Consider the following 15,184-nt stretch of genomic DNA (forward strand, 5'->3'; position numbering starts at 1 on the left):
ATTATTGAAGAAGAAATTTCAATTGCCATATGGATATGATAGCTCATGCATAGATCTATAATATAGTCAATCCTTGTCATTAGATCATAAAATATAATTAATTTTTAATTATAAAAAAATAAAAATATATATATTGAAGAATAAATTGCAATTTCTCTATGGATATGATAGATAATCCATAAATCTAAAATATAACAAATCTTTCTCGGCAGATAAAAAAAATGTGTTTTCAAAATAACCTAACTTGGTCTAGTTGGGAAATTGTTGAACCGAAGCCATAAGTACAAAATAGATTCAACCAACTAATAGTGCATTCTTCCTGTCAAGGCAGACTAGTAGACCTTGTTTCAAAATCTTGTCTCCAAAAATCCCTTTACGGACAAAAGTGTATTTCAATTTCATAAACGTTGTATATCATTTTAGTCTTTTTATATAGTTGTTACTTTCTAGTTTTAAACTATTCAGATATTCATTCGCATTCATGTTATATGGGTGAAGGAGGATGGATTCGGATTTTATGTAACCCGTGTAAAACTCGAACTAATAGAACAAACCTTGAAATGCCCAATTAGTTATAGTGAAAGAAATTGGCTTCAATGCTTACAAGATCATACTCACAACGTTTGCACTACCTTTTCCAACCTTGCATTAGGAATATCTCCCCATAAAAAAAGCATATAAGTATGGAGATTTTCCCAATGCGAGGTTGTAAAGGATGTGCGAATGGTATGAGCATTGAAGGCAATCTCTCAGTGAAGAGAAAAGAGCTACCGTTAAGAGGGCTAGCTTCATTGCTTTTTACCTTTTGCACCCTTGGTAAACGTGGAGTGTTGTGATTTGAGGGTATATGCACCTTGTGGACTGAAGGGTCCATAGTATGAATGTAACAAGGCCTTAGTCCAATTTCAAAAGCGAGGGCCTATAGAGCTGTAAATCAGGCCATGTCATCCATGGCCTAGCACGATTTTGGCCCAGTCCAACCTGACTTGGATGATGACATGTGGATTGTGTGGGGTACGTCATGATGATATGAATTGTGCTGCTCACAACCTATAATTTGGCATGACCCAACCCAACCTGCGGACCTATAGCAGGCCAAGCGAAAACTAGATGTTTGGACCCCCCAACGGCTAGTTTTTGCTTTTTGGGGATTTACATAAATACCTCCAACAACTACAAGCAATTAGTTAGGGGGTATTTATGTATTTTGGCTTTTGGGGAAGAGGAAATTGACAATAAATGCCCCCAACAACTATATAACAACTAGTTTGAGGGGCACAATAGGGTGAAATGATAAATGACTTTATAATAACCAAAATATCCCTCCTAACAACTAAAAAGCGATGAGTTTTCAATGTATTTTAGGCAATTGAATTATTTTAGATTCCTATAAATACCCATATCCTCTACCATTTTTATCACACCAATTCTTATACTCTCTCATACTCTCTTATACACATTCTGATACTCTCTCTACTCTCTAATTCTCAATTTTATTCAAGTTTCAACAAAATGAATGCTTGCTCAAATATCTTAAGGTAGCAATTTGGGAGGTTTGGAAGCTTAAATTGTTAAAATCAAGTTAAGATTCTAAACCAACAATCCAAGTAACTTGCAATGAAATTAATCTTTATGATAGTGTCAACACTGATATGGATGCTACTGATATTGTCGGAGCTAGGGCTGCAAGTCGGGCCGGGTTGAGGCCAATCCTAGCCCAACCCTAAGTTCTAAATCCCAACCCAACCTTCTTCCCATCCCTTAAGACCTTATAGAATTTCTCAATTTTAGATCTTAACTCAACTTTCACTACAAATATTAATCCTATGTTACATTAGTATTTGTTTGTTGACGTTTTTTTTTCTTTTTTTGTTCTTTTGGTACAAAATTCAAAAAAAAACAAGTGTTAATAATGACTATAGTTTATTATGAGTTATGACTTATGATAGATCTTTCTTGGGTGGTAAACAACATAGAGGAGAAGAAGAATAAAATTTTCAGAAAACATAAAATAATGTTATTAAGGTTTTAGTCTTTGTGACTAGGATTAAGGAGCTAGGCTGGGTTGGCTAAGGGGTCAATCCTAACCCAACCCGAAGTAAAGTCGGGTTCATGAAATTCAACCCTAACCCTAACCTGAATGTCAACCCGACCCAACCGAACCCAACCTTTTGGGCCAACCCTGCCCAAGTTGCAGCCTTAGCCGGAGCTCCCACCCCTAGTATTGCTACTAGGGAAAAGAAAAGAAGGGCACTAAGTTGACTAGCCTGGTCTAGGAAGTATTTATCATAAAAGAGGTTGAGGGCAAGGAAAAAGAAAAAGCCCGTTTGCCATAAATGTAGGAGTGACTTTAGTTATAGTAGCAAGGGTGATAGTAGCCACTTGGGCAAACATATTCTTAGTCATAAAAAAAAATGAAGAAGAATAAGGGAAACAATCACCACAAACACAAATTGGGCATGCTTTTTTTTGGGAACTTATATTCTAAAAAAAATGAAGTAAGAATTAGTAAAATATATTATACATGCCAAACAACCATTTTTATTAGCTTAAGACACTAAGCTTGAAAGATTTTTACAACATTTTGTAAACCTCCAATTTAAAAAAAAAAAAGTTTATAGAAATACTATTAGACTAGCAGGGACCTGTGTGATGCATGAGAAAATTTGAAAGGTTTAATAACTTTATTTTTCATTTAATGTTGATTTATAAAAAATATTTATTGTTAATTGAATATGAACAAATATTTTTAATAAATTTATTTTTATTAATAATTTATAGTAATTTTAATAATTTTTGTTATTTTTATTATTTTAAATGAAATTTTGATTAATTTAAAAATAAATACAAATAATTATAAAAGCTAACATTTTTATTAACTCCACTAATAATTAACAATCATATAAGAATGACAATGGGTTGGGTTCAAGGCAGGGCACCCCATCCCTTTTCCCTGCCCCATTGTCAAGACACTCTACCCCATCCTTGCCATGTCCCTAATGTCACGCGGGTTCAAAGCAAGGTGGCTCCTCAATATTGGGTGAGTTCAGGGGCAAGGCACCCCACTCCTCATCAATGATGAAGAATCCTCGAATTTCCCTACCCTGTCTCTAGTATTGGGCAGGTTCAAGTAGAGGTGTAAATTGGGTCGTGTTGGGTTGGCACGACATGACCTACATGTGGCCCGCACAAAGTGCGAGTCGTGCTCTACTTGTCCACGAGGTGTCCCGGGCTGTGCCTCCCTCCTCTATGATAATTTGGGGGGTTGGTTCGGCACGGCCCATGACTCGAGCATGCACGAGCCTGTGTCGTGCCGTGGGTCGGGCTGGTCCATGGGACAGGCCACGCTGCACACCAAGCCAAGCTCAAGGCAAAGCACCCACTCCCCATCCAAGGTTTATAAAATTGGATAGGATAGGGAATCGTTTTGGGGTCGAATGATATGTCTATCGAACGGATGACCCGCTTTGACAAAAAAAATTAGAAAAACAAAAAAAGGCCAAAAACTATTGTCCAAGTTGACGGTTTGACCGCCCATGTCAGCAGTTCACTAACCAAATAAATTATTTTTGGACAAAAAAGCGGCTTTAAGGTGAAATGGTGTCCAGTTCCCATTTTTTTGGTCTAACCATTTGGTTTGATCAAGTTTTGAAAACATTATCCCCATCAACCCAATATTCAATTCGATGATAGAAATAATCAAAAGGATATATTGAGTATCAACCACATGGTAAATTTCTAAAAGTACAGTAATTTGTCTTCAATATTGAAAAATGTAATTTTATGAAAATTTTGGAAAATTAATTATACTTGTGTAATTTTGAAAATTTATTTAAAATTTTATTAAATAAATTGTTGTCTTTTTAAATGGTTTATTGACATATTTATACTAATTTATCTTATAATTTCTAATATAAACTAACCAATCATTTTCTTTTTCCAATATTATACTAATTTATCTTAGTAATTTGTGTAATTATTTGTACAAATTATAGTTTTCCATTTCCCATTGTCATTTATCTTTAATAATTATCAATAATTTGCAATGGAAATTACATAATTTTTAAATAGTTTTCCAAAATCTATCAAATGTAATAAAATTGCCTAAAATTTACAAAATATTATAATAATTTTCAAAAATTATTTAATGCATTTTAAAAAAATTTCAAATACTTTATATATTTTAATGAAAATATAGTTTTACGAAATATTTTGAAAATTTGTGTAACTATGGGGATTTATTGATTTTTTTTAATATTTTTTATTTGGTAGTTTACTAACAAAATTACACTAATTTATTTTTTATTTTTCAATATAAAATAATTAATAATTTCATTTTCTAACATTATAATATTTTGTTCCTCCATTTGTATTTGGTTATTAATTATAATAATAACAATAACTAAAATTTTATACTTTTTTTATAATTGTTAAATATATTTCTCAATTTTATAGAAATTAGTTAAAGAGTTTTCAATTTCTATAAAATGTTGTTAATGAGTTAATTAATAACAACATTTTTTATTTTTTGGTAATTTACTAACCGTGTTTATTAACTTTTGGTAATAACACTATTTAATAATCATTGAATATGGGTGGGATTAATTATTAACCTTATTGGGGATGCATTTTAAGAATTCATTAGGAAGTGGGGCAACATGATACTTTCTTATTAGTTTAAATGAGATACCTTAGGAGAGAGATTATATGAATATTTTTAGGTAGTTGGGTGACATGACTTAATGGGAGTGGTGGAAAGGGGAGAGGATAGAAAGTGATGTAGCACAATCCGATCACCCCTAACTGGCGCTCGCGTGGCTCTTGAGATGTACTTGAAACGAGAGGAAGGAGGAAGAACTCCAGGGGGTTCCCGGCGGGAACGCTCCGATGCTTAAGTTAGTATTGCGTATAGGAAGCAAAGAGAGAACGAAGGCTAACAGTGTAGGTTGCGCTAGTGATACTTTTTTTTTTATACCTTGTTCCTTGAGGGTAAGTTCCTTATAGCTGAATTTCATTGCTCCCAGCACTCTGGCTTATGATAGGGCAGGTATAACCGCCACTACAGGCAGGGCTGAGGTGGCATGCATAGGGCCGTCGTGTAGGTTACGTATCTGTTAGGTGTGGAACGCCTTCCTAAAGGTGGCAAGCGCGGCAAGGGGACACGCTTGCAATTCGTAGGATTGTCAGGTATGGCGGTCGGGCAGGAAGCCATCCTATGGTATACCGAACTGCTCTCCTGTGAACTGCCCTGAGCTGGGTTGTCCCTTAAGTGACGGGCTGCCTGCAGCCGGTTATGCCGAGCTAGTCGACCCGAGGTCTTTGTGCCTCGGGGCATCCAGAGAAGAATTGGTGCATTCTTGCTTGGGAGTGGCCCGAGGTCCATTGGGAGGAGCTCAAGTCTCAAAAGGGGTCAGGGTGCTCCGAACTCAGGACCCCCTGAAGTCCCTTGACCCCGGGGAGGAGGTGCGGGCGAGGCGGCTTTCGACGAGTAGTTTACCCGCCGAGCTGTCGTGCCAAGCTCGATGGGACTTCCCCACCGAGCCGTGCTCTTATCCGTTGTGCTGTCATGCTGAGTCACTGATTGAGCTAGGTCACGCCTACGTGTACCTGAGCTATGAGGTCGGGCCAAATCACCCTTCATCAATTGCCCCCCACTCCCTGTGCTGGCGGCGGTGACCCAGCGTGAGTGGATTTGGCGTCGGTGTTTGTGCTGCATCATCGCACATTCCGTCCAGTTGTACCAGTCTAGCACCTGGATCGACCGAAAAGAGATTCAGGTCACGTCTGGGTTATGCGCAGACTCCACGCGACTTGGACTTCGCAGACATAAAAAACACGCTAAATCGTTTTTGCCTCGAAGAACCCACAGTTGCAGCTATAAATCGGGGGTCCCTAGCCATTTTCTTCACCACAAAGCCTTCATCGTTAGCGTTTGTGCTCGCATTAGGGGTTTCTTAGCTCGGGTCTTCCGATTCGTCTTGTTCTTCCAGTCCGGTTGCGTTTCTTTGGTGAGTCCTCCCGATCTTCCTTTTCCCTTCTAGTTCGCTTCTTTTTGTTAGCCCGGTATGTCGTCTAGTGTAGACGATCTCATCAACGAGCCCGAGGTAGGTACCTCGGCTCGAGATGTCCCCTCTACTACCCATCCATCCGAAGTACGGGGGGCTTCGGGTCATCTGGCGTCTACCTCCCACCGAGGTTGGGAACTAGATCAGTTTGGGCCTTCCATAATGACCTCAGAGAGGCTTCAGGACCTCATACAGAGGTTCCGCCTCCCTAGCAAGTACTCGTATAGTCTTCCCACCAGCAACTTCCCATGGGAGCACGGTCCCAACGAGATCGTGATCTTCAGGGAGCAACTGATAGTCGGGCTCAGACTCCCACTTCACCCTTTAATCATTGAGGTGTTGGTACACTTTAACATTACCCTGGACCAACTCCACCCAAACTCCATACGAAATGTGGTGGGGTCCATTTCTCTTTGTTTTGACCATTCCCTTTCCATAGATTTAGACGTTCTTAGCACGATCATGGCTATAAAGAAGAGCACTTCGGGCGCTCTCCCCGGGCATAGGAGGTCTTACTACCTGTCCCCCGCCCGGGTTTTAAACTCATGCACAAGCTCCTAAGCAAAGTCCCAGCTTGGAAGCGGGACTACTTTGTAGTTCGGAGCAGTACAGGGTGGCCCTTCCCCACCGATTGGAGGATAGCCATTCAAGACCCTAGGGTCATCCTAGATGGGAAGACCAAGAAGGAGCTCCAGTCACTGGCTAAGCTCGGGTTGCATTATAAAGATTTCACCTCTGAGGAGAAGCTCGTCTGAGCGGGCTTGAGTCCGGGTAGGTTTTTCCCACTTCGACTTTTCCGCTCATATATTTGCTTTGAGTTACTGATGTCGTATTTCGCCGCAAGTCCTATGGAGGCGGAGAAGATAGACAACCAGAGACTCTTCCACCAGATGAAGAGGAAGAAATGCATGGTAAAGAAGGAGCGCGTTGAGTCCCCGCCAACTCCAACCGAGCCTCAACTTCTGCAGACCTCTGCCTCGAGGCCCGAGGTGGCAGCCGTGCCCATCGTAGACTTGGAAGAGGAGGTTGTGCCCAAGGGGCCCGAGGTGACGGCGGAACCTGCCATTAAGTTCGTCAAAGCCGCTACTAAGCCTACCCGACTTGCTAGGGAAAGCGCTCATCCTGCTGCCACCGAGACCTCCAAGAGCTCCACTCATGATGTGGAGATGACGGCTTCCAGCTCGGAGGGTCAGGGGAGCCAATCCGTCCTGAACCCCAAGTGTAGCCTGAAGAAGAGTACGCTTGCTTCATACTCGGGGGAGGTCAGCGAGTGGGCCGAACTCACTCCTGGTCAACTCGGCGCCTGAGCTGCCACTCATACTATGGTGGTGAGTTTCTCTTCTTTTTTCTCTTTTTCCTTCTCTTTCTTTTTTTTTTTTTGATGGGTTTCTCTTTCGCGGGTGAACACAGCCATTCGCGCCTTGACCCTCCAATCAAATCGGCACTTGAGGCGGGCCCTAGAGGCTGAGGAGTCGTCTCGCGCAGCCTATATTGAGTTGAGGGCAGCTTGTTGTCAGGTTCACCACCTGGAGAGTGACGCCTTGGCTCAAAAGAGCTTCATCGAGATGTTAATGGCAGAGAAGGGAGAGTTGGCCCGAGACAAGGACAAGTTGAGGGCAGAGGTGAACGGCATTAAGGTCGGTCAGAAGGCCTTAGAGCTCAAGGTGAGCAGCCTCAAGGCTGAGCGGGATGCCTTGAAGCTCAAGGTGCGAGGCCTCAAGGAGGCGAAGGGGAAGCTGGAGCATGAAGTGGGGTACCTTCAGGAGGACATAAAGGAGAAGACTGCAATCTTCGAAGGTGCTCTTGAGGAGGCCAAGATCCAAGCCGTCATTGACTACGTCAAGTCTTCGAGATTTGACGATGTGATGATGGTGGTTGATTAGGCACCTCTACCCCGAGCTAGACACGAGCACCATCACAACTTCGCGGATCACTGACGACATCGTGCATCAGTCAAAAGATGACCCCAATTCCGAGGATGAAGGTCCCGAAGATGGAGTTGAGGACGCCGGTCCAGATACTATCCCCGAGGGGGTCCCTGATATAGGCGGCGAGTCCCCAAAGTAGTTTGTAACTTAATTTAATTTTTTTTAACTGTGAATGTACCATCCTGAGCCTTCGAGCTCGGGTAAAAACTCATGTACCTGAACTCTCTTTTTAATGAAATATAGTTTCTTTTGAGTATCTCTCAGTGCAAAAATACTCCTAAGTGTGAGCTGACACCAAGCCGGTCAATTTAATGTATGGGTTACCCGAGCTGTCAAGCTACCGAGTTGGCGGTAAGGGTGACTGAGTGAAGTTGTGTTACTTTGGGTTGCGCAGGTTACTGAGCTGAGTGTGAGTAGCAAGGGTATAGACACCGTAGGGTTCACACCCGAGTTGTCTTTTCCTCGAGGGTTGGAGATAACCAGGTTTTTGTCAGTTTGCTTTGCTGAAGTGGCAGTTGGGGTTTTCTTGTGGCCCTTAGGCTTAAGAAGGGACTCGTAGTCTGCTCTTAGGTTTCACCTAGGCCAAAGTGGCGGATAGGGTCTTCTTGTGGCCCTTAAGCTTAGGGAGGGACTTGTAGTCCGCTCCTAGATTTCACCCAGGCCGAAGTGGCGGCCGGGCCTTATGTGCCGAGGTCATGTTAGTTCGGTATTCTGGCCCTTAGGCTTGGGGAGTGGCTCATTGCCTACTCGATTCTTATAAATAATATTGTATTAGGTTGACAATATTCCATGCTCGAGGTATTTGTTTCCCTTCGAGGGTCTCGAGTTCGTATTTTCCTTCCCCGAGCACTTGTTTTCACTCGGTAAGGGCCTTCCCAGTTGGACCCGAGCTTGCCAGCGTCAGGCTCAGGTACCATAACATTACGAAGGACCAGGTTGCCAACGCGAAGGTTCCGCTTCTTGACCATAGCGTTATAGTATCGAACTACTCTCTGCTGGTAGGTTGCGGTCCTAATGTATGCAAGGTCCCTTACTTCGTTGAGTAGATCGAGGTTGGTGTGTAGCTCATCTTCGTTTGTCTGATCACTGTATTCTTCTAGTCGTAGAGTAGGTACTTCGATCTTTGCGGGGATCACTGCTTCGGTGTCGTAGGTGAGATTGAAGGGTTTCTCCCGTGGCGGTTTTCTCCGTGGTTCGGTAGGCCCACATGACACTGGGTAGTTCATCTGCCCACAATCCTTTAGCTCGGTTCAGTTGTGCCTTTAGTTTGCGGAGGATGCCTCTGTTCATTACTTCTGCCTGACCGTTTGCTTGAGGGTGCATGACTGAAGTAAAGTTCTGTTGGATCCCCATGTCTCGGCACCAATTTTGAAATTTGATGTCCTCGAACTGTTTGCCATTGTCGAAAATCAATACCCGAGGTAGTTCGAAGCGGCATACGATGTTCTTCCAAAAGAAGTTTTTGACATTTCGGGTTGTGATCGTCACGAGGGGCTCGGCTTCTACCCACTTGGTAAAATAGTCCACCGCCACAACTAAGAACTTTCTTCCACCCGTTGCTGGTGGGAATGGCCCGAGTAGATCGATGCCCCACTGCGTAAAGGGCCACGGGCTGGTGAGATACTTGAGGTCGGCAGCGGGTTGGTGGTGAATATTGGCATGTCTCTAGCATTTGTCACATTTTGCCGATGAGCTCAATAGAGTCTGCCTTCATTGTTGGCCAATAGTACCCTTGTCGAAGGGAGGGTCCAATGTAGTAAGAAGCTCGCAAGTGGATCAATCCAGCTCGGCTCTGCTTGAACGATGGGAGCGACCTCCTCTGCCCCCCTAAGAATGCTAGGCCAAGACAGGTCCTCTATGTATACGGTTCTCATGGTGATGTCGCTGGTGCTGGCTAACTTGGACAGAGTGTCGGCCTCAGCGTTCTCTGACATGGGGATTTGTCTGATAAAATGTGACTGAAAGTTGATCAGGGCCTTTCTGACTTTGGCTAAATAGGCGATCATGGTTGGCTCGCGAGCTTCGTACTCGCTGGTGACCTGGTTGACCACAAGCTGGGAGTCACTGCAAATAACGATGTGCTTGGCTTTTACTTCTCTGGCTAAAGCTAGTCCAGCTATCAATGCCTCGTATTCTGCTTCATTGTTGGATGCCTCGAACTCGAAGCATAGCGCGTACTCCAATTTTATGCCACTTGGGCCGTGTAGAACTATTCCGGGACCGCTGCCCTATTGGTTCAAGGAGCCATCTACGTGAAGGATTCAAGGCTCCTCATTCCAGCTCGCAGTTGGCCAAGCTAGGAGAGGTGCCACACTGGCTACTACGTCATGGGGTTCGGACTCGACCGATTCGGGAGTTTCGGGCTCACCCGAGGTGGGAGCCTCGCGCTCAACTGGACTGGGAGCTTCGGAGCTGAATGTGCATTCGGCTATGAAATCTGTTAAGGCTTGGGCCTTAATGGCAGTTCGTGGCTTGTACTGGAGATCGTACTCGCTGAGCTCAATGGCCCACTTTGTCAACCGACCAGAGACCTCGGGCTTAAGCAAGACTTGCCTCAAAGGTTTGTCGGTAAGGACAATAACAGTATGAGCTTGGAAGTATGGGCAGAGCTTCCGAGCTGCAATTATGAATGCGTATGCTAGCTTCTCCATCTTCGGGTATCTTGTTTCTGCTTCCTGTAATACTTTACTAACATAATGGATGGGTCATTGGACCTGATCTACTTCCTTTATTAGTACCGAACTGACCACTTTGTCGCTCGCCGAGAGGTACAATTCTAAAACGTCACCCTCCTCGGGCCGAGTTAAGATCAGCACGCTAGCGAGGTAATCCTTGAGCTCGTCAAACGCGAGCTAACAGTCTTGGGTCCACTTGAACCCTTTGCTCTTGATTGCCTTAAAGAATGGCAGATAGCAGTCCACTGATTTGGACATGAAGCGGCTTAGGGCGGCTATGCGGCCATTCAACCTCTGAACCTCCTTCAACTTACGGGGTGATCTCATGTCTAAGATGGCCTTAACCTTATCCGGGTTGGCTTCAATGTCGCGCTGATTAATGATGTATCCCAGGAATTTACCTGAGGTCACACCGAACACACACTTGTTCGGGTTTAATCTCATATTAAACTTACGCAAATTTTTAAAAATAGAATGCAAGTTTTGTATTAATTCATGTGAGAATTGAGTTTTGACGACCATGTCGTCTACATAGCATTCTACTTTTCTACCGATTAACGGTGCAAACAATTTATTTACATGTCTCTGAAAGGTTGCCCCTACGTTTTTCAACCCGAAGGGCATAACCTTGTAACAGTAGAGGCCGAACTTGGTGATGAAGGCAGTCTTTTCTTCATCTATTGGATCCATCTTGATCTGGTTATAGCTCGAATAGGCATCCAAGAAACTTAGCAACTCATGCCCTGAGGTCGCGTCCACCAGACGGTCGATTCGGGGGAGCGGGAAGCAGTCTTTCGGGCAAGCCCGGTTCAAATCGGTGTAGTTGACGCACATGTGCCACTTGCCGTTGGCCTTCTTTACCAGGACGGGGTTGGCTACCCAGCTTGAGTAGTGGACTTCTCTTATGAAGTCCACTGCGAGGAGCTTCTCTACTTCCTCATCGACCGCTTTCCACCGTTCCGGGGCTAGGTTGCGTTTCTTCTGTCTATCGGGCCTAACTACAGGATTAGTGTTCAATTTGTGAGTTATGATTTTGGAGTCTATACTGGGCATTTCTGCCGTGGATCATGCAAAAATATCTAAATCTTGAAGCAAAAAACTTACCAGTTCAGATCGTAGGGGCTCCCGGACGGAAGCTCCGATCTGAAGCATCCGAGTTGGGTCTGTTGTTGAGGTCGGGACCACAACTGTTTCTTCTGCAGGGGTGGCTCACTCTTTGCCTTGCTCCGTGGGTCATTCCAGTTCGAGGTCATCGACCACCTCGGTTTTCCCCTTTAGGGCGGCAGCGTAGCACTTGCGGGACTCGAGCTGGTCGCCTCACGCGACTCCCACACCGAAATCTGTTGGGAACTTCATAACCAAAGTGGTAAGTGGAGACCACCGCCCGTAAGACATGGGTGATCAGTCGACCTATTATGGCATTGTAGGGAGAGGGGGTCGCTACCACCAGGAAGTTGTGTTCGAATCTGACCACACAAGGCCATGTGCCGATTTCTACGGGTACAAAAATATTTTATATCATAAATTTAATTTTGTAATTTATTTTTTAATAATATCATTGTAATTTATGAAATCTAAAGTTAATTTTTTAAGTTTAAATCTTTTGAACAACAAACTAAGCCAAAAATAGACCCAAATTGATACAACCCGAGTTGGTGGGTTTTCGCTAATGGTTAATCGATTTTGAGTGACAAATTGTGGACTTGACCAGATTGATTTGGTTGGTGAAGTAGTCTGCAACTGAACTGAACCAATCATTGAACACTCATAATTTCAATTACATTTATAGTCTATTCTCTAATAAATAACAACAATTTAATCTCCATTAATTATTGAAAATTTATAGCAAACGTACACAATCATTGAAAATAAGTTTATAATGAAAATATAATAGAAATATAATAAAAATATAATAATTACAAAAATACAAAAAAAAATACTGAAAATATACTAAATTAGTCAATAAATAGTATAATCTTAAATAATAGTTTAATCTCTAATAAGTATTAATCTATAAATTATAAAAAATATATGATTACTGAAAATAAATTTATAACAAAAATACAATAAATATGATAAATTAAATTTCAAAAGTTAAATAATAGTTTTTTAAGTTCCAATAATTATTGCTAATTTTCTATTATATAAATAATTCTTGAAAGCATATTTATAAAAAGACAATAAATAATTACTGAAACTAAAACAAAATATTAATTATAGTCAATATAAATATATAATGAATATACACTTTTATTGTAAAATTATTAATAATAAATATAATTTTGTTGATAGTTATTTTCTATAATTATTAATTGATATAAGTGAAATTAGTTATTTACAATATTATTTACTTATTTAAATAATAATGTTATTTAACATCTTAAAATATTAATTATTTATTGAATTTAGTAATCCATAAAATTATAATTGTACTATAGTATTAAATATTTTGTTATATTATTTAGCAATTTTTATGTTTTTATTTTAGATTTTTAATTTTTGAAATATTTAAATAATGTTTTATTTTTTAGTGTTAAATTTTTATTATTTGAATAACATTTAAATGGAATAATTCGTAAAATTATAATTTATATTGTTACTACATAATTTCATGATGAATTTTGTAAAAATATTGGATTATTAATAATATGAATATTATTAAATCTATTAATTTTTTTTGTGTTTTGAATAAATATTTTAAATTTAGTATATAATTTTGTTATAACATTTAAATAGTTCTGAATTTTTTTATTGAAACATTCTTTAGATAGATGTAGATAAATTGTGGGGAGACGATAAATAGGAATTAGAGATTGTTTATGACAAAATCTTTGTATTAAATTAGAGATAATTTAAGAGATAAATAAAAGTTAGAGATAATTTAAGAGATAAATAGGAATTGGAGACAATTTAGGAGGAAGTGGGGGAAAGTGGTGCCACTTGGCTAAACATTAGAAAAGCAAATCTCTCTTTCTTTATGGTTGTTAGAAATAGTTAAGCATATGTGATTTCTTTATTGGTTTAATGAGTAATTATGTGGAATTAAAAAAAATAAAAAATTCAAAAAAAAAAGGAAGAGGGGTTTGGAGCAAGGAGAGCGCTACTTACTTGGAATGACCAATTTTAATATATATATATATATATATATATATATATATATATAGATAGATAGATAGATAGATAGAGAGAGAGAGAGAGAGAGAGAGAGAGAGATTATATGATTTAAATTTTGTTTATTTATATAAACAAAAATTAATTTATACTTCATCAACTCTTACTTCTAAAGTTGCAACTACATTTGATATTTTAATTTTTAAATATAATATAAGTTATATTTGTGTTACTGGACATTTTATTGATGAAAATTGGCTTTTATAAAAAAATATAATTTTAAGTTTTACTATGTTTAAATGGCTACATACTGACCCAACAATTGTTACATGTATTTTAAATTATTTACATAATTATGGAATTGAACATAAACTTTTTTTCTCTTAGCTTTGATAATGATAGTAGTAATTATTCAGCAATAAGTATTTTAAAATCACAATTAAAACCAGGTTTAAATGATAAATTATTTTATATTAGATGTGCATGCCACATCTTAAATTTATGTGTTCGTGATGCTTTAAATATTGTTTATTATCATATTTCTAAAATTACAAACTGTAATATGTATAGAAGAAGTTTAAAAGTATTGTTGAAATAATGACATAAATTTAAACAATATTAGTAGAAAATTTATCCTCTTTATTACTTAGCTACTATATTAGATCCTAAGATTAGGAAAAATAGTTTGAACGTTTTAGTTGAATCATACTATGAAAATTATGAATATTAAAATTGGAAATAAAAAATAAGAAATTAATAATTTATTATTTGAAATGTATGATTTATATGAACCTCCAATGTTAGGGTATGGGAAAACGTCAACTTATACAATTACACATCCATTTTTGGAACATGTAGTTCCAATAGTGGAAAATAAAATATTTGGTCTCTACTAAGTAAAAGGCAAAAATATACAACCACTTCATCAATAAGTTCACTTAATGAACTTAATTTTATTTATAAGCATTTTCTTATAATTTAAATGACTTGTTCGATTTGGAGGAAATAAATATTTTTGATATTTTAGATTTGTTGAGTGAACATGCATAAAATTATTCAGTTATTGCCACCATGGCATGTGATTTACTAATCCCTTTGATGATTATAGTTCATCAAAGTCTTGTTTTAGTGTAGGTACTAGGGTGCTAGATGACGAGAATCTGCATGAACAATATAAGCTTGAAGATGTGCATATGCTTGAAAGATTGGCTACATGACACTTCACCCAATGTTTCACTTGAAATAGATGATCGGCCAAGGAGATGAAAGTGAAACTTGAAGAAAAATGATGAAGTTAATATTTTTTGTATACTCAATAATTGTATAGCATTTTTAAAAAATATTGTAAATTTTGTTTTTTTCAATTTTATTTAAATTATTTGTTATTTTTTCAACAATGTAGTTT

The sequence above is a fragment of the Nelumbo lutea genome, chromosome 4 (assembly GCF_056320005.1).
Source record: "Nelumbo lutea isolate HS-2025 chromosome 4, American lotus-T2T, whole genome shotgun sequence".
NCBI lineage: Eukaryota > Viridiplantae > Streptophyta > Magnoliopsida > Proteales > Nelumbonaceae > Nelumbo > Nelumbo lutea.